Source organism: Uranotaenia lowii, chromosome 3 (assembly GCF_029784155.1).
Source record: "Uranotaenia lowii strain MFRU-FL chromosome 3, ASM2978415v1, whole genome shotgun sequence".
NCBI lineage: Eukaryota > Metazoa > Arthropoda > Insecta > Diptera > Culicidae > Uranotaenia > Uranotaenia lowii.
In genome coordinates, this window is record NC_073693.1 from 60,032,781 (window position 1) to 60,059,175 (window position 26,395).

General features: G+C 36.5%; 1 protein-coding gene across 1 annotated transcript in view; it reads right to left on the reverse strand.

The window, feature by feature from the left end:
* LOC129755982 (uncharacterized) overlaps positions 1–26,395 on the reverse strand; it is a 254,598-nt gene that overhangs the window by 89,338 nt on the left and 138,865 nt on the right. The window lies entirely within an intron of this gene.

The following is a 26,395-nucleotide window of genomic DNA, read 5'->3' on the forward strand; positions in this document are numbered from 1 at the left end:
AAGACTCTTTCACGTAAATTTCTTGATTGACATAGCTTCCGGGACAGCTATGAAAATTCTGCTTTTCAAGCCACAGATACAGATGGCTTGCCAAACCAGATATTTCTTCGCGAACTTTGACAGTTTCATGTGCTTGAGAACATCTGCTACCTTTCCCCTTCCTTTTACCGTATAAAACTCCTGTACCGGAAGCTGCTTGTAGTCGGATTTGACGTAGGTTTCGTCGTCCATTACCACGCATCGTCGTGTACAGCCTCCGGGATCGCGCTTTGGCCGTCGTATTTTGTTTATCATCGCGATTTGGATACACTACCTTCTTGTAAGTCGATAGTCCGGCTCGTTTTTTGGCTCGATGCACGGTTGTAGAAGATACACCCAGCTTATTTGCGGCATCTCGGAGAGACAGGTTAGGGTTTCGCTTGAAACTACCGGCAATTCTCTTTGTCGTCTCAGCAGCTTCCGGTTTTCGATTTCCCCCCGATCCAGACTTCCTGGCTTTCGACAAACGTTCCCCAAACACTTTAATTACATTTGTAACGGTTGTTCTGCTTAAATGTTAAAAAAATTATCTTTTTGATTTTGATGTTTGTATTTTCAAATAAATTTATCGAGTTTCATAGCATAGTTTTATGACATTTTCAAATAAATTGACCATATAGGGGAACTGGCAAAACGCCCCAATGCAATATCTGGCTAGATATACACTTTTTTTTAAAAAAAATTCTGTACGTTATTCCCTTCTAATCAACAGTAGAAACCTTTTGTACAAAAAATTAGCATCAAATATGCGATGAATCCCTGCAAAAATTCAAAAATATTTTTCAAGCCATATTCCTAGCAATTCGTGCCTTGACTTTCGTAAGGAATTACGGCATCTATCGTCAAAAAAAAAACCTGACATCTGTTACAATGATGAACATTGGTCTTGAAAAGCATCACAAAACGAAAAATTTTCTTATTTAATTATTTTTTCTTTTATTTTGAACGATTTTTAATAAACATTTCTAGGTAGGGCAAAACGCGCCATGTCCGTTTATCTCTAAGCATGTTTCATATTTTTTTGAATGTATATGCAGTTTCATCATAACAATTTTAAAGATATTTATATGTTGTATTGGAAAACATAAATTGAATATAAACGAATACAGGGTGACAAAAAAATCCGGTCACACAGAAAAATCTTAATATTTCAAAGAATAAGATGAAAATCAGAATCTGACTTTCATAGCTTTATTCAGTAACTCATCAAGATACTTCACAGACGATATCTCGGAATTACACCACCTTTCTCTGATCGAACCAGCTTCAGCGGTTCTCGGAAAGTCGTCGCAAGAGGCGCGCACGTCCGGTCTCGTCTTCAACCTTCTTCAACCTCTTCTTCAACCTTAAAGTTCTCACAGACCTTGGTCGTCCAGGTCGTGTCTCCTCGGTGCCTCTGGTCTCTAGGTATCGATTTATGGACTTTCCGGTTGATTACGAGCGGTTTTCAGGTGTTTGAATATGTTGAATATGTGTCCGGGTTTGTACCCACTCACATATTCAGCGATAACAGCTGCTCTCAACTCTGCCACTTACAAGTTAATGTACACAAAATGCACAGAAATGAAACTCTGCCACTGTGGGCAGCAAAGCTAGCACTTTCATTTGACATATAGATGGCACCAGAGAGATGCAACGTATAGACTATAGGCGACCCCAAAAAAAAAGTGTGACAGGATTTTTTTGTCACCCTGTATATTTAAACTTTCGGAGGCACTTGAATCAATAAACACTTATTTTACGTTAAACGGCGCGATTGGGTACACACATATGCGCATTATGTCCCTACTGTATCTGAAATCCAATTTCAACCTACTCTTCAAACTTCATTAAATTTGTGGCCTTTTTTGACCTTCCAGTTATTCTAACTAAACTTAACTAAACTAAACTAAACTTCCAAACACAATCGAAAATTAAAGTTGTTTTTTTTTTCAAATGTACTCTAAAACAAAGCTTTTTTCTTAACGTGAACATTATGCCCCCTCTTCCCCTAATTATATTTAAGATATAAATCTCATATTTTAGATTATTGTTATTTTAATCCTTGTTACTTACAATTTCAGTGTTCTAAGTGGCTTTCGCGTCCGAACAATTAGATTCCGTACTATTAGATTTAAGTACTTTTAACTATTTGAATTAAGTATAAATGTTATGTTCAGTTCTCAACTCGTGTGTTCTCTAGATTTTCTGTTTTGATCCAACGGCCGTCGAAAAGAGTCCTTTCACAGATAGTCGTTATAAAATGGAAGACCATTTTTCAGAGAGCCGACAATCTTCGATGTTGTTACGACGTCCAGTGTTTCTGATGTTAACATACTTATTTTGCACAATGCTTTAAAACACGTTAATCTAACAATCCATATAAATGGAAATGTTTGAAAATCATTTGTCAAAAGCTACAGCAAAGAAGCTTAAGAACATGGAAAAACTAGACATGACCAATTTTTGAAGTCATTATTTTTTATATTTCATGAAAAATTATTGACAGTTTGGTCTTAAAATTTCAACCTTTCAGTGTTAATTTTGTGAGAAAAAAGTTTAAGAGGTTGTATATGAGACACGACCGTAATGTTAACGTAGAATTACGACAGCCTATCTTGTGCCAATGTATTTTTCGTAATAAATTTAAATTTTTTTGAGTAAAGTTGATCAATTTCAAACAAGTGGTTGGCCGTTAAAAACATTATTCAGCACTATTCAGTTGCATAACTAAAGGCGAAATAAATATAAGCATGTACAATAATGTACATATAAGTGATGTCAAGACCCATGGCTTAGAAATTGAAGTTTTGTTACTAAGCAAATTATATGCAAGCTCAGTATCAAACGCCTGCGAGAAAGCTTCCAATGATAGTGCTGGCATTTAATAAATCAAGGGTTCTTAAATAAGGAATTTTAAATCTGTTTTTTTTCTTTTATTCAACGTTTGGATTAAAAAAAAAACGCTGCATAAAAAAGACAAAAATTGAAGCAATACTTTTTTATATACAACACAGTTTTTCAGCAAATTTCAATAAAAAAAAACTGCTAAATCAGCAACTGATCCCTTTCATCCATACGCTTAACTCTAAGCAAAAGATGACGCACATAAAATGTGCGTAAATATATATCAAGTATGTATATTTGTTTTCAAATATGCAATTCTCGTTTGGTCAAGTATTTAGAGTCAGTACAATGGTCGTGCTAAAAACGACGTTTTTTAAAAATTGATACCATAATTCAAACTTGTGACAGCAAAGTGTTTTTTTTATTTTACACATAATAACTATGATCAATATGTTTTGATAGGCACAGAAGAACGCAAAATGCTCTCTTGCATGCAAACTATCCGTAGCAAAGAAACGCATAGTATTAAACGCCTATGAATAGGCAGGAAGGTAGAGGTGGTGTGGGTAGCAGGTGACGTGGGTAGTGTTGGCGTGGGTCTGTGTGGCGTAGGTGGTGTCTGGTGTGTGTAGGTGGCGTGGGTGGTAGGTGGTGGGGGTGGTGAGTCGCATGGCTGGAGGATAGAGGTGGTGTGTGGCGAGGATGATGGGTGGCAGGTGGTGTGTGGCGTGGGTGTAGGTAGTGTGTGACATGTGGCGTCGATGGTTGTGGTAGGTGGTGTGTGGTGTGTGGCGTGGGTGGTGTTGGTGGCGTGAGTATGTGAGGCTGCTGTGTGTATTGTGAATGGTGTGTGTGTTGTTTGTAATAGGTGTGTACTGCGTATTAAGAGTGCTATGCGACTGGGTGTGTTCTATGTGTTGGTTATGCATGGTCTCCGCTCTTTTATTACTGCGCCCCCTCGGCAACTGGTGCATACTGCTCCATTGCTTTGTTGCCAGTGGCAACAATTGGCAACTTGCCACCGTTTGAACAGCAAAACGATATCTGCAAAGGATTACCGCTGGTGGGGTCCGTACGCAGATCAAAATGCACTGCTCAACGGACAAACTGAGAATGAAACCGGTCGGCCGGAGACCCTTTACTTTTATACCTTTCGAAGGAAGGGAAAAATAAAACATACCAAGGGGCGGGGCGTCCATGTTTATTTGTCATTTTCGACCAGCCAATCAACGATGAGCAGGCTTGAAATGTCTTTTAGGAAAGATGTCCTTGAATTGGAAAGTTTTCGTGACGCGAGATCCGATCGTAACTTTCAATTTGCCACCCCCCGCCCCCCCCCCCCTAGAGTGTTGCCGTACGACGTAATTCTACGTCAAAAAATCCTTGGTTTGGTATAAGAGACGGAATATAAATCCCATCTAAAGGAGGTGTTGGGAAAAAACGACAGGATATCGGCAAATAGGTAAGGAGTTAAATTTTTGTAACAGTTGAAATATCTCAGTTAAAAGTAGAACAAATTTGAGAAAAAATATATAAAACTATAGCTGTGAGATAGTCTCAGAACGTTTCAAAATTTAGAAAACAATTTTTGAAATGTGTGAAAATTACAAGCGAAAAATTACTGAAACTTTTACTGTCATTTTTCGAAAAAAATACTGTTGAAAAATTTTCCCAAATGATAGTTCTTTTTTTGGGGGAACACTTATGATAATGATAACACGTAATGATAAAACTAAATATCTGTGAATTTTTAAGAGAAAAAAGTACGGCTTTTAGATTGTTTTAAAAATCGAAATTATTCTAGCACGTTTTTATGTTTCTTGAATCTATGCATTCTACAGAACTGAAGCCGAACCTAATCCACTGTGGTTTTGGAAGTTAAAATACGTACATCAATTGATGTCAGACATTCTCAACTCATCATTGGGTCGCCTGAAGGAGATTTGTATTGGATTTTTAAGATCTATCGTGAAGATAGGCAAGCTGATCAATGAAAACTTGCCAGTGTTTTACACTTCAGAAAAAATTTCGTCGTGTTTTCGGAATTTCGAGACCTCTTGAAACACACCGTAGAGCGGAAGAGAGTTTCAGTTTGAATTCTATTGTTATCAAAAAAATACTGGTTTAGAGCATAAGTAGTTGAAGAAAAAAAAACAGATGATTGTTGTACGAAGTATTCAACAAATAAGTGTAAATAAATAGAGGCTGAGGAAAAGTTTAAGAAAGTTAGTTCAGGAATGAATTATCAACGAACAAACGAAACTTGACTAAAAGAATAAGAAAGGAAGAGATTGACTAAATTATTCTCAAAATTACACAACAATGGCTGGCATAAATACAACAAAGTTAAAAAGAAACATATTCAGTTTAAGTATGCTTCAAAATAGGCTTCGAGGGGGGTCCAAAATAGAAACCTTGAGGCCCAAAAAACCCACCAAAGCAATGATCGAAGAAACGAGTTTTTATGTTTTTTAAATCTTGTAACATTGCAACAAACAACAATATGTTTCGATAGAAAAAGCTTTGATCTTGATAATAAACGGATGAAGAAGTCAAAAGTTGCAACATGTACTTTTTATTTCAGAAAGTTGCACTTCCCACATCCCACAGCGGTCCAAAATAGGTCCGTCACCCAAGTAAAGTATACGCTATTTACTGTTTTGGGTTGTTTTTGATGATTTTGGAGGTATTTTTTGTGGAAGTATTAGCTTAAACTATAACATGCCACCTGACGACTTTTTACCGCGTAAAACGTTCTTTCCTTGATGGAGCATGTCCATGAAAGTTAGGTTGTGGAAGGCCACGGTCTGCACGTATTGTAAAACTGGTAAAATTGTTCAAGACGAAAGAGGAGCGAAATTCAGTAAGATCAATCCAGAGACTGACTAACGGAGCTAATATCTCGAATTCTTCTATGCAACGATTGGTCTAAGATGACTTAAATGCATCATCAAAGGCTACTTGAACGCTCCAAGCGATTTCTGTCTAAGTTCAAGGAAAAAACAGCTGATCGTCGTGTTCTCAGATGAGAAAGTTTTTTGGATTGATCCGGTGTCCAATTCACGCACAGATCGATTTATTTCACTGCCTGAAGGCAAAGGATGTTCCAAAGAGTGTGAATTACAAGTTTACTACCAAGCATCTCGCCGGAGTCATGGTATTTGGAGCGGATGCTTCGAATGGATTGAAGACGCCTCCTGTTTTCACAAAAGCTAAAGTGAAAGTTAATACTGAAATTTTCATGGACATTTGATTCCCAGGGATTTGGGAAAACTTCGATGAACCCAAGAATGATGTTTTTCAACAAGATGGAGCCCATACCATATCTCGAATTGGAACCAAACCTCGATGGAGAAGATCGTGAAGTTTAAACCAAGGGATTTTTAGCCTCTGAGCAGTCCGGATTTGAACCTCCTCGACCATTTTGTATGGGTGTAAGAATGAGTCAATTTTAAGTCATTTATGAATTTCTCAAACCCAGGGTTCTTAAATGCTTCGTTTTGGTTCGAAACTCATCTATTTTTTTCGCAGATTTTTTAGGTAACGTTTACATGAGTAAGTTCTAACTTTGAGGTTTGTGTGGAAAAAAATCGATTTTTTGTTCAGAAAAATCAACATTATTTTTGTTTTTTCTATGGAACCTAGCCTGGAAATGGTTTTGCCAAATTATAAATTCTCAGAGGAAATTTTCCGCTGATCAATATTGTCGGGATCGTTACTTTGTATCTTCATTGAACAAATAAAAGTTATTAGCTGTTTAGGGCCAAACCCACCGGGCGTTGCTATTTCGGTCGGTATTTTAGATGTTTTGATTGGTTGCGTTTTTATCTACTTACTGATTTTCACACCCATTGTTGCCATCCAGGTTGGTATTTGTGTTTGTTTATTTTCTGATAGCGACGACCGGCTGCGTTGCTACCGGGTTGCTACATAAACGCATCCTTTAATAACCTACTGCTCGAATGCTATTTCTCGAATCAAATTAGCGACTGTTGGTGTGATGATGGGTTGATATATATTTTGCTGAATGTACTCGAATCGAGGTTTAGCAATCATTGGTGGGCTTGGTCTAACAGGCGTATATCTTTTGGCATTGAAAATCAATAAATTCAATTGACATCACTGCGGGTGCCGCGCGAAGTATTGCATGAAAAGTAGTCATGCACAGAGCAGACATTTTTCAAGCATCATAGTTGACATGGTTGCTGATTTTCCTTCATCATCACGTTTTAAATCTCATTTGACTACTAGTCAAGCTTCAAGGGACTGGAAAAGCTTGACTATCGTCATGGATTTCTGTTCACGTGACAGATGTTATTCAAGCAAGTTGACGGCGTCAGTTCAAAGCATTTTATGTATGATTCGAAAAATTTTGTGTATTTGGATTGCTTGTTGGGCGATTTGCCAGTGTCGAAAACAAATAAAATTCGGATTAAAAAAATACTATCAATTGCGGATCTACAATATTGTAAAAGAATTTTTATATTGATAATTATAAGCGCCGATGTGGTCTAGTGGATAGGCTGGCGCGAGTCTGGTATTGGTACGCCAGGCGTACTGGGTTCGATTCCCGGTATCGGCAAGAAAAACTTTTGGGTTCGACAGGTAAGATGTGTTTCCTTATATAACTGACTATATAATAGAAATGTTCAATCAGTTGCCAGCTGGCCAGGTATATACACGGATGCCGGAATACCTGTCAGTAAACTAGCCCACCTGATTGATTCGTTCTTCCAAAAATATACTAACATCAACACAATACATTCACTCCATAACAGCTCATACGAAACCATGGGGTCCGGGTATGGTGGCGCGCTGCATTGGAGATTTGTCAAACTTAATAATCTAAAAAAATGCATGTGAACACATACTTTGGCAGAAACTGCGGTGAATCCGTGCACCCATGGTGGATTACCAACATACATACATACAGAATTTTTATATTGATAATTATGAAAGGCAATTTTTTTGCGCGTAGTCGATATTGTCCTTCTAGTCCCTAGCTAATTCTCATCCGTCGTGACAGTTGATGTTACGTCCGAAAATGTCCCGGTCCCGAACTATCCAGGACTGATCTTCAAAAACGGAAACGATGATCGTTGTTTTCAGATTTTTTTTTCAGCCACGACCATAACGAAACTTGTGTTTTACGGCGTCGTCTTAAGATATTTTTATTTTATCTAAACATTATTCCGTCACAGTCAAAATGACGACGACGGGCTGAAGGCGACTATGATTATTCCGACGCTTCATTTGACTGAAAGTTGAGGCGAGATTGTTTGCTTGGTTACTGATTTGAAGGCGTCTGTTATGAATGCGACTGCTTTAACTTTTTCACAGTCAAAGTTTTATGACTGATGACGGTGAATTTTTTACGCTCTGGACTCATGAAATACCTCGCTAGGCACCCAGCAATTATGTCAAACAAATTAAATTTTTTTCAGTGCCCAAAAACATGCCCCCATTCAACACCTTATAACTTTTTTTTGTCTAGTAAGATACGCAGTTACGATCTTCAATAAAGTAGCTCAGTGGCAAATTAGTACCGGTGACGACAAAGACGAATTCTACGCGCAGCTGGAGCGTGAATACGACCGTTGCCCAAAACATGATATCAAGATCGTCATCGGGGATTTCAATGCTCAGGTCGGCCAGGAGGAGGAATTCAAACCGACAATTGGAAGGTTCAGTGCGCACCAGCTGACCAACGAAAACGGCCTCAGACTCATTGATTTCGCCGCCTCCAAACGAATGGCCGTACGTAGCACCTTTTTTCAGCACCGCCTCCCACACAAGTACACCTGGAGATCACCGTACCAAACGCAATCACAGATCGACCACGTTTTGATTGACAGCCGGCACTTCTCGGACATCATCGACGTCAGATCCTGTCGGGGCGCCAACATCGAGTCAGACCATTATCTGGTGATGGTGAAGATGCACCCAAAACTCTCCGTAGTGAACAACACGCGAAACCGGCGCCCGCCTCGGTTAAATATCGCGCGACTGAAGCAACCTGAGGTCGCGGCAGACTACGCGCAATCGGTCGAAGCAGCGCTGCCGGCAGAGGGCGAGCTTGATGAAGCCCCTCTCGAGGACTGTTGGGATACCATCAAAACAGCCATCAACAGTGCTGCGGAGAACGTCATCGGTTATGTGGAGCGATCTCGACGGAACGACTGGTTCGACGAGGAGTGTAGGAGGGTGATGGACGAAGAGAATGCCGCGCGGGCGGCAGTAGTGCAGAGAGGCACCCGTCGAAATGTGGAAAATCACCGACAGCGGAAGAGGCAGCGAGTCCGACTTTTCCAGGAGAAAAAGCGCCGCCTGGAGGAGGAGGAGCTCGAGGAGCTGGAGCAGCTGCATCGTTCCCAAGAAACACGAAAGTTCTATCAGAAACTCAACGCATCCCGCAAAGGCTTCGTGCCGCAAGCACAAAAGTGCCGGGATGAGGACGGGGGTATCCTGACGGACAATCGTGAGGTGATGAAAAGGTGGAAGCAGCACTTCGATGAACACCTGAACGGCGCACATGCAGGAGATCAAGACGGCGGGGGAAGGTACATCGCCGGCGTAGCCAACGACGAAGAGGACCCACTCCCAACGATGAGTGAAGTTAAGGAAGTCATTCGCCAACTGAATAGAAACAAGTCGGCTGGGAAGGATGGCATCGCAGCTGAACTCATCAAAATGGGCCCGGACAGGTTGGCCGATTGCCTACACCGGTTGATAATCCGGATCTGGGACATAGAACAGCTACCGGAGGAGTGGAAGGAGGGGGTTATATGCCCCATCTACAAGAAGGGCGACAAATTGGACTGTGAGAACTACCGAGCGATCACTGTCCTCAATGCCGCCTACAAAGTGCTGTCCCGAATCCTACTCCGCCGCCTAACGCCACAAGCAAACAGATTCGTGGGAAGTCATCAGGCCGGCTTCATGAAGGGACGGTCAACGACGGACCAGATATTCACATTACGGCAAATCCTCCAAAAATGCCGGGAACACCAAGTCCCTACGCACCATCTATTCATCGACTTCAAAGCCGCATACGACACGATCGACCGTAACGAGCTATGGAAAATCATGGACGAGAACGGCTTTTCCGGGAAGCTGATCAGACTGATCAAGGCGACGATGGATGGAACGCAGTGCTGTGTGCGGATTTCGAGTGAATTGTCGAGTTCATTCGAATCTCGCAGGGGGCTTCGACAAGGTGATGGTCTATCCTGCATGATGTTCAACGTGGCGCTAGAAGGTGTTATTCGACGAGCGGTGGGCGAAATGCGGGGCACGATTTTCAACAGATCCAGTCAACTTATCTGCTTTGCCGATGACATTGATATAGTCGGCAGATCATCTGCGGCGGTGGAGGAGATCTACCGCAAACTGAAACGCGAAGCAGGAAGGATTGGGTTGATGATTAATACGTCCAAGACGAAGTATATGCTGGCCTGCGGATCCGAGACCGACCGAACCCGCTTGTCCAGTAATAACAAGGTCACGATCGACGGCGACGAGCTGGAGATAGTCGAAGACTTTGTCTATCTCGGCTCACTGGTGACCGCAGACAATGACACCAGCCGCGAGATCCGGAGGCGAATTATCAGCGGAAGTCGTGCCTACTATGGACTCCACAAGCAACTGCGGTCGAGAAGACTTAGCCCTCGCACGAAGTGTAACCTGTATATGACGCTTATTAGACCGGTTGTTCTCTACGGGCACGAGACATGGATATTGCTCGAGGAGGACCTGCGTACACTCGGAGTATTCGAGCGACGAGTGTTAAGAACCATCTTTGGCGGCGTACAGGAGAACGGAGTGTGGAGGCGAAGGATGAACCACGAGCTCGCGCGACTCTACGGCGAACCCAGTATCCAGAAGGTGGTAAAAGCTGGCCGGATACGCTGGGCGGGACATGTTGCGAGAATGCCGGACGACTGTCCTGCAAAACAGGTGCTCGCTACGAATCCGGTAGGAACAAGACGAGCGGGGGCGCAACGAGCGAGGTGGTTAGACCAAGTGGAGCGTGATCTGGCGAACGTGGGGTGCCCGAGAAATTGGAGAACGGTTGCCATGGACCGAGTGAATTATAGGAATTATGTTCGTCAAGTTATGTCGTGAGACGGAATACTATGTAAATAAAAATAAATAGTGGCAAATTTCCTATAGAGAATTAATAAATTGGCACAATATCCATTTGCAAAAAAATCATGGATGAGTTTTGAACCAAAACCAATCTTTTTAGACCTAATGAATTTGAAAAAAAAAAAATGAAAAATTACCCCAAATCGACTCAGTCCAATGTATCCACGATTTTTTCCATTACTCTGTTTCGTCCTTTTAAAAATGAAATTTGTTCTTCGGCAAAATTACAAAAGTTTGTCAAAAATTAAGTCATTTTAAAAGTTTAAGTTAATGTTTGTCTTCCAATTGAACTTCAATGAAGAGAATGTCTCAGTTTATGAAGTGTTCTGTTTATTTCGGGAGACGTTTTCAAAGGTAATTACTGTTAAAAATTTTCTCTGTCAGTGTCGAATATTTCCTCATCAGAATCAACCATATTCTTTTTTCAAGTCACCCGAGATAAACGTTACCGCACTCGTATTTTCGACGTAAAAAATCTACAGCTGACGGATACGGTGAGACGCCATCGCCTCAGTAAAACCACATCACATCGGCCACACAGTTCAGGGACCAGGCGGCATGGGCCTGTCAGAATCGATTATAACCGGCTGCTGCTCAGCATCCCCTGGCAAGATGCTCCGATTCTTACCTCCTAGGTGCCTCCCTTGAGAAGATTGCCGCACGAGTCAGAAAGGCGGTTGGCGCGGATATTGGCCGATGAAGCGCGACATGATGACCGGGCCACATCGGGTAAGTAAACGAGCGTTCAATTAGACACCGAATCGTGTTACATTTCTATCCCCGGCTTTCCTTTTACTCCTCCTCCGATTTGGTCTCATATAGTGGGTGCTGCTGCTGCTGCTGGCCCAGGAAATGGAGATGCACTTGGATGCACCATCCGATGCGAGAGTAATTGGAGTGCAGTACCGATTAGGGTTGCCAGCTTTACCTTTGTCTTATAAAAAGATTTAACTAAAATTCAAGATGCAATAATAACAAGTTTTCCAACAAAATTGAAAATAAAACTTACTGATGCCTGTTTTTGAATTAATGTCTTCGCTGTAAGCTAGATTGTTAAATTCCTGTTCAGGCTGTACCGCCACATCATGCAGCACTTTTCAATTTCAATGGCTTCTAAAAACGGATGTCCCCAGATAACCAAACATGCATCAAAAGTTTTAAGATTGATTGGACATCGCAGAAAGGCCCATTAGTGAACTTTTATTAGTGCCGGTCACTGTAGGCATAATTTCTATGGGATCAAAAATCAACAGCCAGCTGGCAACCTTGTCGAAATTCCACGCCAGGTTTGACTGCCACGTAAAAACACTGTGGTCGCAGAGTTTCCATTAAATTAAACTGATCACCGCTGACGCCGTCTTCGTTTCGCGTCAGTTGCCTCGGTCCTGTTGCTTCACATCACAGAGGTCCTCACCTGCTGCACTTACTCACTCACTCGCTTACTCCCCCGCGTATCTCATTTATAGGATGCAATCGTGCTGCATCCATTCTAAGAGGCGTCTTCCCTGGCCGATTGCTGCTGCTCGACTTTTGGCCCGCGAGTGTCATCCTGGGTGGACCAACCGTGAGAGCGATTTCCGCTTCCCCTTATTGTCACCTACCTTCTTGTCGTCTTCCCTACACAAGCAACTGCTGGCGTTGCACTAAAAAGTGCAATCTTCTTCCTTCCTTCTATAGGTTGGATACGGTAGATCAGGGGAAACATCGCGTTGTCGTCGCTCGGTCAACTCGGGGCTTGTCAACAAACGTATCAACCGCTGAGCTGCACTTCCACGCTGATGGGAAACGATTAAACGCCAACGATGTTTGTGATGTGGTAACAACTTTTAGTCCTATGCTATAAGCGTGAGGAGACGAGACGAATGGAGACGCCTGGTCTGCCAAGGTTAATTGTTTGAAAAATGAGATGAGCGCTGTCAATTTACAGGTCTCTCACTTCAATGGATGGGTCCTACTTTAGGATGGAAACGATGATGATGATGATGAGAAACGAATTATTACGGATTAATATTTTAGTTGATAAATATGGTGTTACTTTCTGGCAAATTATCCAGTAAAACAAAAATGTCAAAAATGACAAAAATGATAAAAATGACAAAAATGACAAAAATGACAAAAATGACAAAAATGACAAAAATGACAAAAATGACAAAAATGACAAAAATGACAAAAATGACAAAAATGACAAAAATGACAAAAATGACAAAAATGACAAAAATGACAAAAATGACAAAAATGACAAAAATGACAAAAATGACAAAAATGACAAAAATGACAAAAATGACAAAAATGACAAAAATGACAAAAATTACAAAAATGACAAAAATGACAAAAATGACAAAAATGACAAAAATGACAAAAATGACAAAAATGACAAAAATGACAAAAATGACAAAAATGACAAAAATGACAAAAATGACAAAAATGACAAAAATGACAAAAATGACAAAAATGACAAAAATGACAAAAATGACAAAAATGAAAAAAATGACAAAAATGACAAAAATTACAAAAATGACAAAAATGACAAAAATGACAAAAATGACAAAAATGACAAAAATGACAAAAATGACAAAAATTACAAAAATGACAAAAATGACAAAAATGACAAAAATGACAAAAATGACAAAAATGACAAAAATGACAAAAATGACAAAAATGACAAAAATGACAAAAATGACAAAAATGACAAAAATGACAAAAATGACAAAAATGACAAAAATGACAAAAATGACAAAAATGACAAAAATGACAAAAATGACAAAAATGACAAAAATGACAAAAATGACAAAAATGACAAAAATGACAAAAATGACAAAAATGACAAAAATGACAAAAATGACAAAAATGACAAAAATTACAAAAATTACAAAAATCACAAAAATCACAAATATGACAAAAATGAGAAAAAACACAAAAATCACAAAAATTTAAAAATAAACACAAAATTACAAAAATTATAAAAAGAAATAAATTACAAAAATAACAAAAAAATGCAAAAAATAACAAAAAAATACATAAAATGAAAAAAATTCAAAAAAAAATTGTAAAAAATTACAAACAATACAAAAACTTCAAAAAAAATAATGAAATTAACTTAAATTACCAAAAAAATACAATATTTACGAAATTTTCAAAAAAACCATCAAATATAACAAAAATGACAAAAAAATCAAAAATTGCAAAAATTATAAAAGTTACAAAAATGACAACAATGACAAAAATTTCAAAAAGTCACAATAGTTACAAATATGACATAATAAAACAAAAATGACAAAAACGAAAAAAATTTATAAAAATGACAAACATTACAAACATTACAAACATTACAAAATTAACAAAATTTTCATTAATTTTTAAAAATTACAAAAATTACAAAAAACTACGAAAATTACTTAAATAACAAAAATTGAAAAAAACTTTAAAAATTACAAAAATTACAAAAATTACAAAAATTACAAAAATTACAAAATATTACAAAAATTACAAAAATTACAAAAATTACAAAAACTACAAAAATTACAAACATTACAAAAATTACAAAAATTACAAAAATTACAAAAATTACAAAAATTACAAAAATTACAAAATTTACAAAAATTACAAAAATTACAAAAATTACAAAAGTTAAAAAAAAACATTGAAAATTACAAAAAAGACAAAAATGTTAAAAATTGCAAAACTAATATAAATTTCAAAAATGACAACAAGGACAAAAATTTCAAAAATTGAAAAAAGTAACAAAAATGATAAAAAAACAAACTCACACAATGTTTGAAAATTCAATATACCATCAAGAATAAAAATGAAACAGTACTTAAATAAAAAAAAAATCTTACAAGTTCATAACTTGTACTTCTATGTAAAAACCATTTTTTTTAATCCTTAAATCCTCGCCACTTTTTAAACATTTTTCATTTTTTCAGTACATTCATAGAAAATATGATAAAACAACTTCCATGTATAATTTTACGGGCAAAGCTTGAGAAAATTCATGTTTTTTCAGATTTCTAACATTTTTTTATTATTTGAGTTTACCTTTGTTAGATTTTTTTGTTGAGAAAAAATAACTATATTTCAAAGCTACATAACTCCGTTATTTTTCATCGGAAATTATAAACCAGCACATCAAAATGCAGTTTGATGTGATATTTTATAATTTTTGTTAAAAACTATCAGAGTTAGCTTCGAAGTATGGTTATTTTTTATTTACAAAAAATCAAAACGAGTCTAACTCGAAAAATAAAAATGTTAGAAATCTGAAAAAATTCATATGTATGCAACAAAATTGCATACTATCTACATTGCAAGAAACCGATAAATCGAGTAATATTAAACCAAACTTTAAAAAATAGTAATAAAGCGCCCATCTACAACTTTTTTTGTTAATGTATTTGTTCGAATATCGATGTTTTGTTTATATTAATGTATGATATCATCGATTATTTCCTCAATTTTTTTATAAAATATTTTGAACTTTAGAAAAGGGGGGGGGGGGGGGGGTTTCAAAATTCATAATTTAGCTAAAAATAATAACAATACCAAAAATATACAATAAATAAGGTAATTGGTTTTTTAAACAATTTCTTACTTACGATTAACCAAAAAACTTAAAAAATAATCAATTCTACTGATAAAATAAACCATTATTTTCAATACAAACAGAATTAATCAAATCAATGCTATTTCCAGTAAGTCAAAATTATGTTCCTTATTCGTAACTAAAAATTTGCTTGAAAATGAATTCGATTATCAAAATTTCGACTGTTGCTTCAGACACAAGAATTATTGCACAGAAGGAGAATAAATAAAATATAACACCATATTTAAAAAGAAAGTCTGAATTTTCAAAGAGATGTTAGATCAGGTTAAAAATCAGCCATGATTTAAAATTTTTAGAAAAATGATAATAATTGTTATTTGCTATTGATTTTATTTTACATTTCTTTTTTCATTTTCAGTGGAAAGATTTATTAAACATTTCTGCTGTACTTTCTTGAATTAAAAAAAAAAAAAATAATAATCACGATTTGAAATGTGGATTCTCGATAAGGATAAAAAGACAATTTTGAACTTATTCAATTTATTCAATAGTTGATAATTGAATTTTATAAAAAAAAGTATTTCAAGACTACCAGTGTTCAAGTAAAAAATAAAACCCTTTTCTTTATTAAAACTCTTCCAGTTATTAAGATAAAAAGGTTTAAAAATGTTCTTATGTTCAAAATAGTAACTTTGAATATTTATAGTACAACATGTTCAATTAAACTGATGAACTACAGATTGGGAAATTATCGATAAGAAATTGATAAAATAAAAATAAAAATGATGAATTCCAAGTTTGCTGTTGATATTGAAAGCACAGAGTTTATACCAATTTAGTTAACATTGGGCATTAAAATTTAACTTTTTAGTTGCTAGGTACTTAGTTGCTAGGTAATAATTTTCGAACTTTCTAAAGATGAATTAAAAAATATGATCGATATGATATAATGAAAATTAATGATATAAATTTATAAGTTTATAAATTTTCAATCGAAGGTTTAAAAGTTTAAAATTTCAAGCTCTGTATATTTTGTCGGTTTCAATTGAAATATTGGTTCTTGGAATGGTCAGAAAGTGGAAACTATATGATTCTTATTATAAATTTAGTTCCATAGGCTTCCAATAAAATAATGTTTTCAGGACACAAGAATCAAGAATTTAAAAAAACAAAAAAAAATGATAAAAAATATATCATGAAGTTTAAACAGTTTTACTTTTAAATTCGGTAAATATATTTGAAAATTGATTATGAAAAGAAAATGATAAGTTTTTTAACATTTTCGAAGTATTTTTTAATAAACTTGTCTAACCATTTTAAAAACTTATTAATAGAATTTAATTGACTCAAAGAAACAGCATTTAAGTGCCTATGCTTGAATGATTGATTTGGTAGATTTAAGTGCACTATTTGTCAAATTTTGTCTATCACCTTATGTTTAGTGATATGGAGTTTATAAACTTGAAAATGTATCTGTTTAGGTGAAATCAGTGATTGATAACTGATGATATAACAAATCAACTTTAAAAAAAACCTGATTCTGATTTGGTTTATTATTTATTTAATTCAATTAAGGAATAATATTTTAAAGATGATGATGCATGATCCAAAAAAGTTGAATTCTCCCGTTTTTTTAAATTTGGAAACATATCATTACAAGTAATTCTGACATTTCTTAACAAAGTTTAGAAGAAAAATGAATTCATTTAACCAAATTTGTAAAACCTGCAAAACGGTTAGTTTTTTGCATTAAAAATATCTAAAACTCAATTTGAGTTCAAACTTCATTCATTGCTTTCCAATGTGTTGTTTAGCATTTAGAAGTACAAGAAACACAAAATAAATTTGAAGCTGTAATTGGTTTTTCGAAGAATACTTCATATCAGCACGATGTTTTGTAAATAAAAATTTTCAGTAATAAAGTAGAGGATACAAGGTTTGAAATTTTATTTTGGTAATTCTGATGACCACCAAGAGTCATGATACATGGCTGTTAATGTATAAAATTAGTATTCGGTGAATCCAATTTGGTGTTAAAATGATTCGTTTCAAACTCTAAATTTGTTTCGCTACACTTCTCAATAAACACCCATTCTAAAGACGAGGTAGTGTTTTTGAAAGTCAAGTTTAGAGTTTCAAATGAAATGCCTCAAGTACAGGGTGAGTTAAGACTAATTTCCGCCGGAGGCGAAAAACATTTCTGACTATCTTGTTAACACTCATTTAACACCTTTTAAGACTAAGTAATTTCCCTTTACTACGTTGAAAATTTTACTTGAAAAAAATCTCCATGGGGGGGGGGGGGGTTAAACCCCTAAACCCTCCCCTTGTTCGCACGGTCTTGCTTGAAGCTATTACTTTTTCGGCACATTTTGCGTATTTAATTATAATTAAACTTTAATTATCGATCGCTTACTCTGAATGAGTTAGCGATTTAATAAGCAGCGCTTATTCTTCAGCTAGCGATGCCGAACACTGCACAGTATTAAACTTCTTAAAAACTATTTGATTGAATTATGAATGTTACTGTTTTAAGAACATCGAATTGAAACTTTTAAAATCCTCTCAATTTTATAAAAAAAATGTTTTTCTTTTAAGCTTCACAGAACTATGAAGAAGGGCTGCCATGCCAGTTCTATACACGAATTGGTGTTAAATTCAATGCACTAACTGCTTCATGAAAATTTAGTTGAGCATCGAACTAATAATCTAATTTGCCTAAATCCCAGCCAGTACAAAAAGTTCAAATCTTCAATATACTTTATTTTACTTGGGTTTATGGCTAATTTTATCATTTTGGAAACATGTCTTATGAAAATTCTGAACTGCAATAACGGTGACACCTAGTGACCCCCTCTTAGGGGTGAGAATTCTCAGAGCTAGAAATAAAAGAAGGAGAACTCTAAGATTCGAAACATGTGGCTAAACTTAGCGGCTAACTGGAGTAAGAGAGCGTCACACGTTTTTGATGTGACGGGGCCTCCCAGGAAATACACCCTCCAACCGAATATGGGTCCCATGGCGACGAACGTGTTGACGTGCTGCATTCGTAATTTCAGAAAGCTGTGTGCAACAGAGAGCCAAAGGAGCTGGACATGCTGGAGGAGCTGTGTGCTGAGCCTAATGCGAGCCAGATGGGCTGCTCTTGAATGCAAGCTGCTTGCTGCGCTTAATGCGAGCCACGTGGACTGCGCCTGATTGCAAGCTGTGTGCTGCGTCTAATCCAAGCCAAGTGGACTGCGCCTGAATATGAGCTATGTGCTGCGCGATCATGGGGAGCAGGCGACGCGTTCAAGCACTCGCGAACTTAAACAGCTTGTAGGTACCTACTCATTGTGTCAGTGGTAACGAACGGCTCGGAAAGCATGCCACACTCACATATTGCTTGCCAAGCCATTGCCCACAGACAAACAGACAGGACAATTAGAAGAAAAATTCAACAAATTTTCGCAAGAGATTACATTGCCATCTGGTGTCGGTATTGCCTAACAACCAGTTTTATCTAAAATAAAAGGATCGAGGAAGGCTAAGATATTGTGATGTGAAAAATAGTAAATAAACAAGTTTTTTCTTTTAGGCTGAGATTTTGTCAATTTTCTTCTCAATTTGATTTCTACGAGTGTGATCGAGACATCCCATTTCATTGAAGATCAGGGACAAGAACTTACACAACTGTATTCGAGTAGCAAAGTTATCTCGCTAGTTAGTTGAAACCGAGGATATCAGAAAATTCATTAACAGCAGCTGCACAGTACAAGGAGAGGAAAACGGAACTTCATCCTTTACAGCCAGAGTCTCTTGAACCGGATTGAGTTTAATCACTGCCGTAGCGTAATTTAAAATATTCAAATCACAATTTTATTTTGCAGAGTCATATAATGGAAATTCGCAGCTTTATCATCTTTGAGTGTGAGAGAATCCTATTGATAGATACTTCATATTTGGTTTCAAAATGGTTCGAGTCGACGATCAAACCAAGTGATAAACCATCGAACATTCCTCCAGCCGAAACTGATGAAAATTTATCAAATGGAACTGCTTCGGATTGTATTGTGATTAAACAATGTGTTTGAAATACAACTTTCATTAACAAAAAAACTCTTTTTGGTATCATGTATTTTATTTTACTTTTGGTGCTTTTTTAAAGATAAATTAAATTTTTTTATTTTGACAGGATTAAAATTTGTCAAGTACTCAGGTTTTCGTCGGAATTAAACTTTTTAGCCTTACAATACCCAAGAGTAATTATAGAGGTTAAACTTCCTTTCAAATATCTTTCATATGTATATAATATTCGGCTCATCATAAATTTGCTTCCTCAAACATTTCTTTACGGATTTCGACATTCATTGTGATGATTTTGTATTTGGATTTTTTTAATAAATTTTACTTTTTATCCCACTTTCATTGATGGAAGGGGGACGAAGGAAGGTTGTTTCGGGTATCGGCCTTGTTTCTCGTTTTGAAAATGCGGTCCTAGTAATTGATCTGTCTGTACGATTCGGGTCGAATGACAATTGCGTTGTGGAAATGTGACGTCGGATTTGAACCGTTCCTTATGACCGTCTGCTTTTCCGACCGGGTCCGCCGTAGTCTCTGGAGGCATGTACCCTTGGTCAGGGCAACCGTTGCCGGCGGATCCCAATCGTCGTCTTCGGTGACGCAGCAGCTCCGGAACAGATATCGAAAGTCGGCCCTGAATAAACGATTAATGAAGACTTACAGTTTGACAGTCTTCCAATTTCATTGAGCCTTCGAATAATTCAGTGATTTCTCCAGCTACGTCGGGTTCCCATTTTTTATATAAAAGAATGCATCGGCCTCGAAACGGTATACGACCAACTCATCCGAACAACTTTCAGGGAAATTACTCCTAAAAAACAAATGCACTGGCTGTAAAATCTCGGTCTTGCACGAAGTCAATGAGTTTTACATACCGATCAAATGAGCCTTTGACTGACGTACCTCCTAGTCCGATCATTTCAGCAGTTCGTTGCGATTAATTTATTAACTTTGTGAATTAAAAAAATATTTCTCCCAAAGCAGGAATCCAAGTTTCGGTGAATAAAAACAAACGGAAATAAACTTTCTATAAGTACCATGGTGATAGAAATATTATTACCACTATTTCACAGCTACCATGATGAAAACCTTGATTTACTTCTTAGTGTTTCTAGTGCACTCTTGTGGCGACATTGCCTAGCTTCGGAACAGGTTTGCGAAAAACGAAAATCGAGTGTCCCGTCTGTTTGTCTGTGCCATTGCCTTTTTACCAAATTTTTCGATAAAAATTGAGGCCTCCTTCTCGTCAATACTTGTGCCATCCCGAACAGTGTAATACTGGTCATCCGGATGCGTTTTGTTACTAAACTTGCAAAACTTTCCGTCTTCGATAATAACGCACACCGATTTTTCTCACTGTATTTGATCATATAATTAACGAGGTCATGGCTTGACGGAAGCAGCTTGATTTTGACTCCGTTTTGGCTTCCCCTTTTTCTTCTTCTGATATGTCTTTAGATCCAATATTACCTAGGCACGATGGACGATGCTTCTAGAGGATCCCACTTTTTAGGACACATCCCGAACTGAGGCAGTCTCTTTACTGACGTAAGCACGCATGACTTTTCGGTCCAATGTTTTGTCCACAGGACCCGGTTTCCACTCACATTTTTTGTGCTTAATGCTAATTTCCTCTCCATACTTCCGAATCGCATTTCGGAGCGCTCCAATCCATTTTCGACAACTGACTCATCGAAATGTTGGGGATAGTACACTATTCCTGCACAATACCTCTGCGCTCACGATACACAGAGTTTTGATTGAACTGTAAACAACAACACACAGCGAAAATCAGCTGTTTAAACGTCCTCCGGAATGAGCATAGTTGTATGAAAATTGTGCTTAGACATAATGGGACACACTATAGCCACCCTGCACGACGGTACTCAAAATGTCGTGTTCAAATTTATCAAATCATACGCAATTGAATTTCAAAAATTTTAAAATTTCTCATGAGTGCTTCAATCTGGCGGAAATTGAAATTCGAGTTTTTATTTTGTAATTAAAATTTTTTAAGAATAAAAAAAAACCTTAAGGTATGGTCTTTTCATTGCATCAATATACAATATTGAAGAGATCAAAGCAGTTGAACCAAATCTTCGATTCACTGGCTTATGCAAATTCCCCAAAACACGCAGTTTACGAGGACACAAAAAAAAAATCTGTCACTTCATTTGCACACCCTCACGTGTCGATGTCACTAGAGTGCATCGAGGGTGAAGCGTAGTTTTTTGTGCCAACTGCTTACGTTTTCCTCAATTTCAAGGTCGTCTCGATAAACGCTCGACGAACGACGACGACGACGACCACGCCGCGTCACCCAACCGCAACCTCTCTAACGCTATATTTTCGCAATGTTTATACAACTTCTCCCGTCTCTCGATGATCTCGTTTTCTTGCGCCCTTCTGGCAGCTGTCTCGAAGCAATCCTTGTCTGTACCCAAAGAAAACCCGAAGTGAAGAAAACGCCGTACACTACCGACGTTTTCCACTTGCCACTTTTCACCTTTCACCTGACACTTCTCACCACTCACGAGGGAGACGATGGTGACGGCGTAAAAGAAAATGTGACGGTGATTGGATTATCTCAAAGCAAAGCGTAGCCCAACACCCATATAGCGCCACAATGGTAGTAAGAAAAGCACTCGAAAACAGAAAATTTCTTCCTTCCACGCACCGCGTGAGCTGGTTGGGGAGTAGAAATTTTCTCGGGACGTCAGACTCACCTCATCGTCAAGTCTGTCTGATGGCATAATGGCGGAACCCGAAGTGAGAGGGGTAAAATGGAGCCAAATTTGTCTTTGATGATCCTTTTTTGCTGGTGTAAATTTGTGTACGTATCCCTTTCGTCCCGTTTGGCCACTTTCCTAGAGCCTCAGATTTAAGTATACAGACCCAAAAAAACGTCTCACTTTCGGTCGTTTATCGCGTTCCAGTCCCGGAGCAGCCAAAGATGCGTGTCGTTGCTTTGGTGGGTTTGTAACGGATTAGGGATTGTCCATAGAAATGGAATTGACAAAGTTGAGCTTTGAAGTTGTGAGAACAAACATCATTTTTGCTGAAATCACGTGAGGAAAAGTTAAAATATTTTCATCTATCAGGGTTGACGCAAAAAGTCCAGTAAAATCGATTTTCGAAGAATAACTTAGGCCACAAAAACTTAAAAAAGCTCTAATTTGGTACAATAATAGTGTGATAGATGATAAATCTTTTGCATAACATTCAAACAAAAATATAATCATAGTAAAAAAGTATGGTAGGTAGTTCAAAGTCGAAGTAACAGTGCGCTATGCATTTATGTTTATTTATAAACAGTACTTTATTTGAACAGATATGAGGCCCTAGGAGCCAAAGGGGTATATGTGACAAAATTGAATAACCATCTAGAACGAATCATTGACTGTCAAACATCATATGCTTTTTAAATCGTAATCTTGATTTATCATTTTTTATATTTTTGCACTGTGAACAACCCTTTTAACTGAAAACCACGTTTCGTTTGGAAGCAGAGGGTGCCTTTATAGTCCTTTTTTAGTGATTTTTTTGCCACCAACTTAAATGTGATTTCTAGAAAGTAATGTTTTTTTCATCAAGGCCGAAAAATAAAAAAAAATTACTTTTCTTTTGAATATTTAGTTGATGATGTTTAAAAATTTACTATCAACTAATTCATCTAATTGCTTTTAGTGATTTTTCTAGTAGATAAAATAATATTAAATTTTATTATTTTTTTTTCTATTTTATTCACCAATGAGTTGTTCACAAATTCCTGATTTCTGGTCACAATTCTATGGAGTATGTCACGAATTTGGGACTTATCAAATGGTTGAAAGCTACAATATTAATATTTGTACGAGTTAATTGGGTTAATGATGAAGCGCCAATTGATCAGACAAGATCTAGCAGTGATAAAAGTTAAGGGCGAAAAACCTCACATGAATTATTTTAAAAATGATCCCGTTGAAAAATCGTTTTTTGAAGAGATTAATGGGAAGTTTACAAAGACCAGGTCGATCATAAAATCTCTTTGCCTACTGTACTAGCAGAGTACATTTCCCATTATAACCGCAAAAAATTAAATTATACAAAAATTAATTGACTTTTACCAAAATAAATATTTATATTTTCTTACCATGGCCGTAGGAACGGGGGAGGGGGAGGTTTTGGGGGTTAAACCCCCCCCCCCCTATGAGGACCCAAAACAGCAAGCGGGGTATTGTACTCTACACTCAAAATTTTAAATTCAGCGCCAAATCATGATAACAGAGTAAGGTTAATCAATAATAACAATCTAGACTAGAACTAATGCCAAAACCTCAAAAACCCAACCCAAGTCCCAAATTCTGCTACACTTTTTCAAAACTTACTCACTTGTTCATCGAAATTTAGGCCTAAATATTAAATTTAGAATAAAATTAATCCCACTTCGGCAGAGGTGAACCAGCTTGTGGCTTAAAACCTCTTAAATAAAAACATAAAAAAACCCACTTCAGATGTTCTGATTCCAGAATTCCCATAACCAAAACTGTATTCCTATTTTCGTTTTTTGGATTCTGTATCCAGTTCAGGATTCTTGATTTTCAGTTTGAACAATCATAAGAAATCAGAAATGAAAAGCTGCTTTGAAATCTTTGGTTAAATTTGGTTTTGCATTTCATATTAAATTTGAATAATTTTTTTCGAGATTAAATACATTTTCAATATTTTGATAATTGTTTTCCGAATATGAAAATAGAGAAATTTTGTTTAATTTCCAAATTCGAAGTTTTTAAACTTTATCCTCACCCCGAATTCAGAAATGACAATTCAAAATTGAAAAGTCAGATTTAGATCTTTTACATTCATATTTCAATCCTGATTCACAATACAGATTAAAAATTAATAATTTAAATATTGAATTTAGATTGAACCTGAACTACAGAATTTAAACAACAGATTCACGAATGAGGGCTCTAAAACATGGCTCATTAAATTCCGATCAGTATTAAGATTTGGAAATCGTATTTTTTGAACGTTTAAGAAATCGTGTGAAAAATCGGATACAGATTCAAAGCGCAATTTTTGATTTCAGGTTCAGGATTCAGATTCAGAATGCAGCTTCAAAAGTCAGAAATAGGTAGTTTAGCTTTTAGATAAATCTTACAATCAACATCAATTGTTGAGGAATTCAACAGATCATGAACTTAACACATTGCAGACCAAATATGAGATATCTCGTTTTTTCGATTGCCAATAGAAGTATAACTCGAATGGACTGAACTTAGATGTTTAATTTTATCCGGTCCTTAATGTGTTAAGATGGCTTGTCAATTCAATTTCCAGATTTCCAATTTTTGAACTTCGGTATCGATTTTCGACTGTTAAATAAGTTTTTTGAGGGTAAATTTTTCGGCTATCAGTCAACTTAAATAGCAAAGACGACTATTTATTTAAGATTTTGGATCTTAGCTTAGCTTAGCTTAGCTTAGCTTAGCTTGATTGACTACTCACATCCACCTTGAATCATGGGACCCGAAATGCTTTATTACTTATTTTATTTATTTTTCTCTGGAACGTATAAGCTACTTTTTGTTTAAAATATGCTATGTTTGGGTTTTCTATAGGGATTACATTATTATCGTTCATGCATTTCGAACTCCATGATCGCAGGCGTGGCTCAGTAGAATGAATTCCACATCGCCAATGGTTGCTACTCCGTGATTGACCGAGGCCATCAATTGTGTTCAAGGGTCAAAAGAATGTTGCTTGGGAGTAGCATGCCATTCTGATTGCACAGAACTGATGCTCTCTCTTTTTACATCAATAACGGCGCTGGCCACGTCCTAGTAGTCAATAGATAGGTTGGAAAAGAGAGAAAAGGATGAAAGAATAAATTTGTGCTTAAGGACCGAGGCCACCTCTGCATCCTAGCAAAACAATTTTGTTTTGGAGGTTTGGGTGGTAGGATATGATCAGGAGACACCTTTGACCAGTGTGATCGAAAATATTAAATCTTATTTTTCCTAATGAACTAACTTTTTTTTAACTTTTTGAACTGTACAAATATTGTTCCTGTTTCACGTTACACGATCAGTGCAACATAATTATTCATAATAATTCATTCAAGTTTTAAGGATTATGAAATAAATTCCATTTGAAAAGCTTGTTTTGAATATTTTTTGTACCGCCTAGCCTGGCTATGGCTATAGAAGCTAAACATTGGTCATATTTGTTCTAATTCAGTCAAACTTTATTTTATTCATCTATTCAAATAAAGGTATCATTATAAAACCTTTAAAGGTTTCTTGCAAGTCTTCATCTGACTTCACAGCCTTCGAAAAACAAAACTATTCTGAGAACTTGAACTATAAAATGCTTTTTCACTATACATGGTATATAAGCTTAAATATATTATCTATTCTAAATGTTTTGCTAAATATGTTTCCCTAAAAATGCTTTAAACAATAAAGGTTATGTCCAAGCTTGCCATAACATGCTTGATTTTTTTGTGGGCTCATATTAGCAAAATTCAACAAAATGTATAGCACAATACTTTACAAAAAAAAAGTATAATTCATATGAAATTACTAGCTGAAAAACAATTAGAATTTTATTGATACATTTTTTCATTTAAATAAAAATCTTAAACAATTTATCAACAGTTTGAATTTTTCAAAATAGAGCAATGAATATTGAAAATTTGATTTTAAAAATTTTCTAAAAATATTTTCATAAATAACATATATCGTAGTCACGTCATAATTTGATTTATTTTAATGATTCTTTTGAAAGATGTCT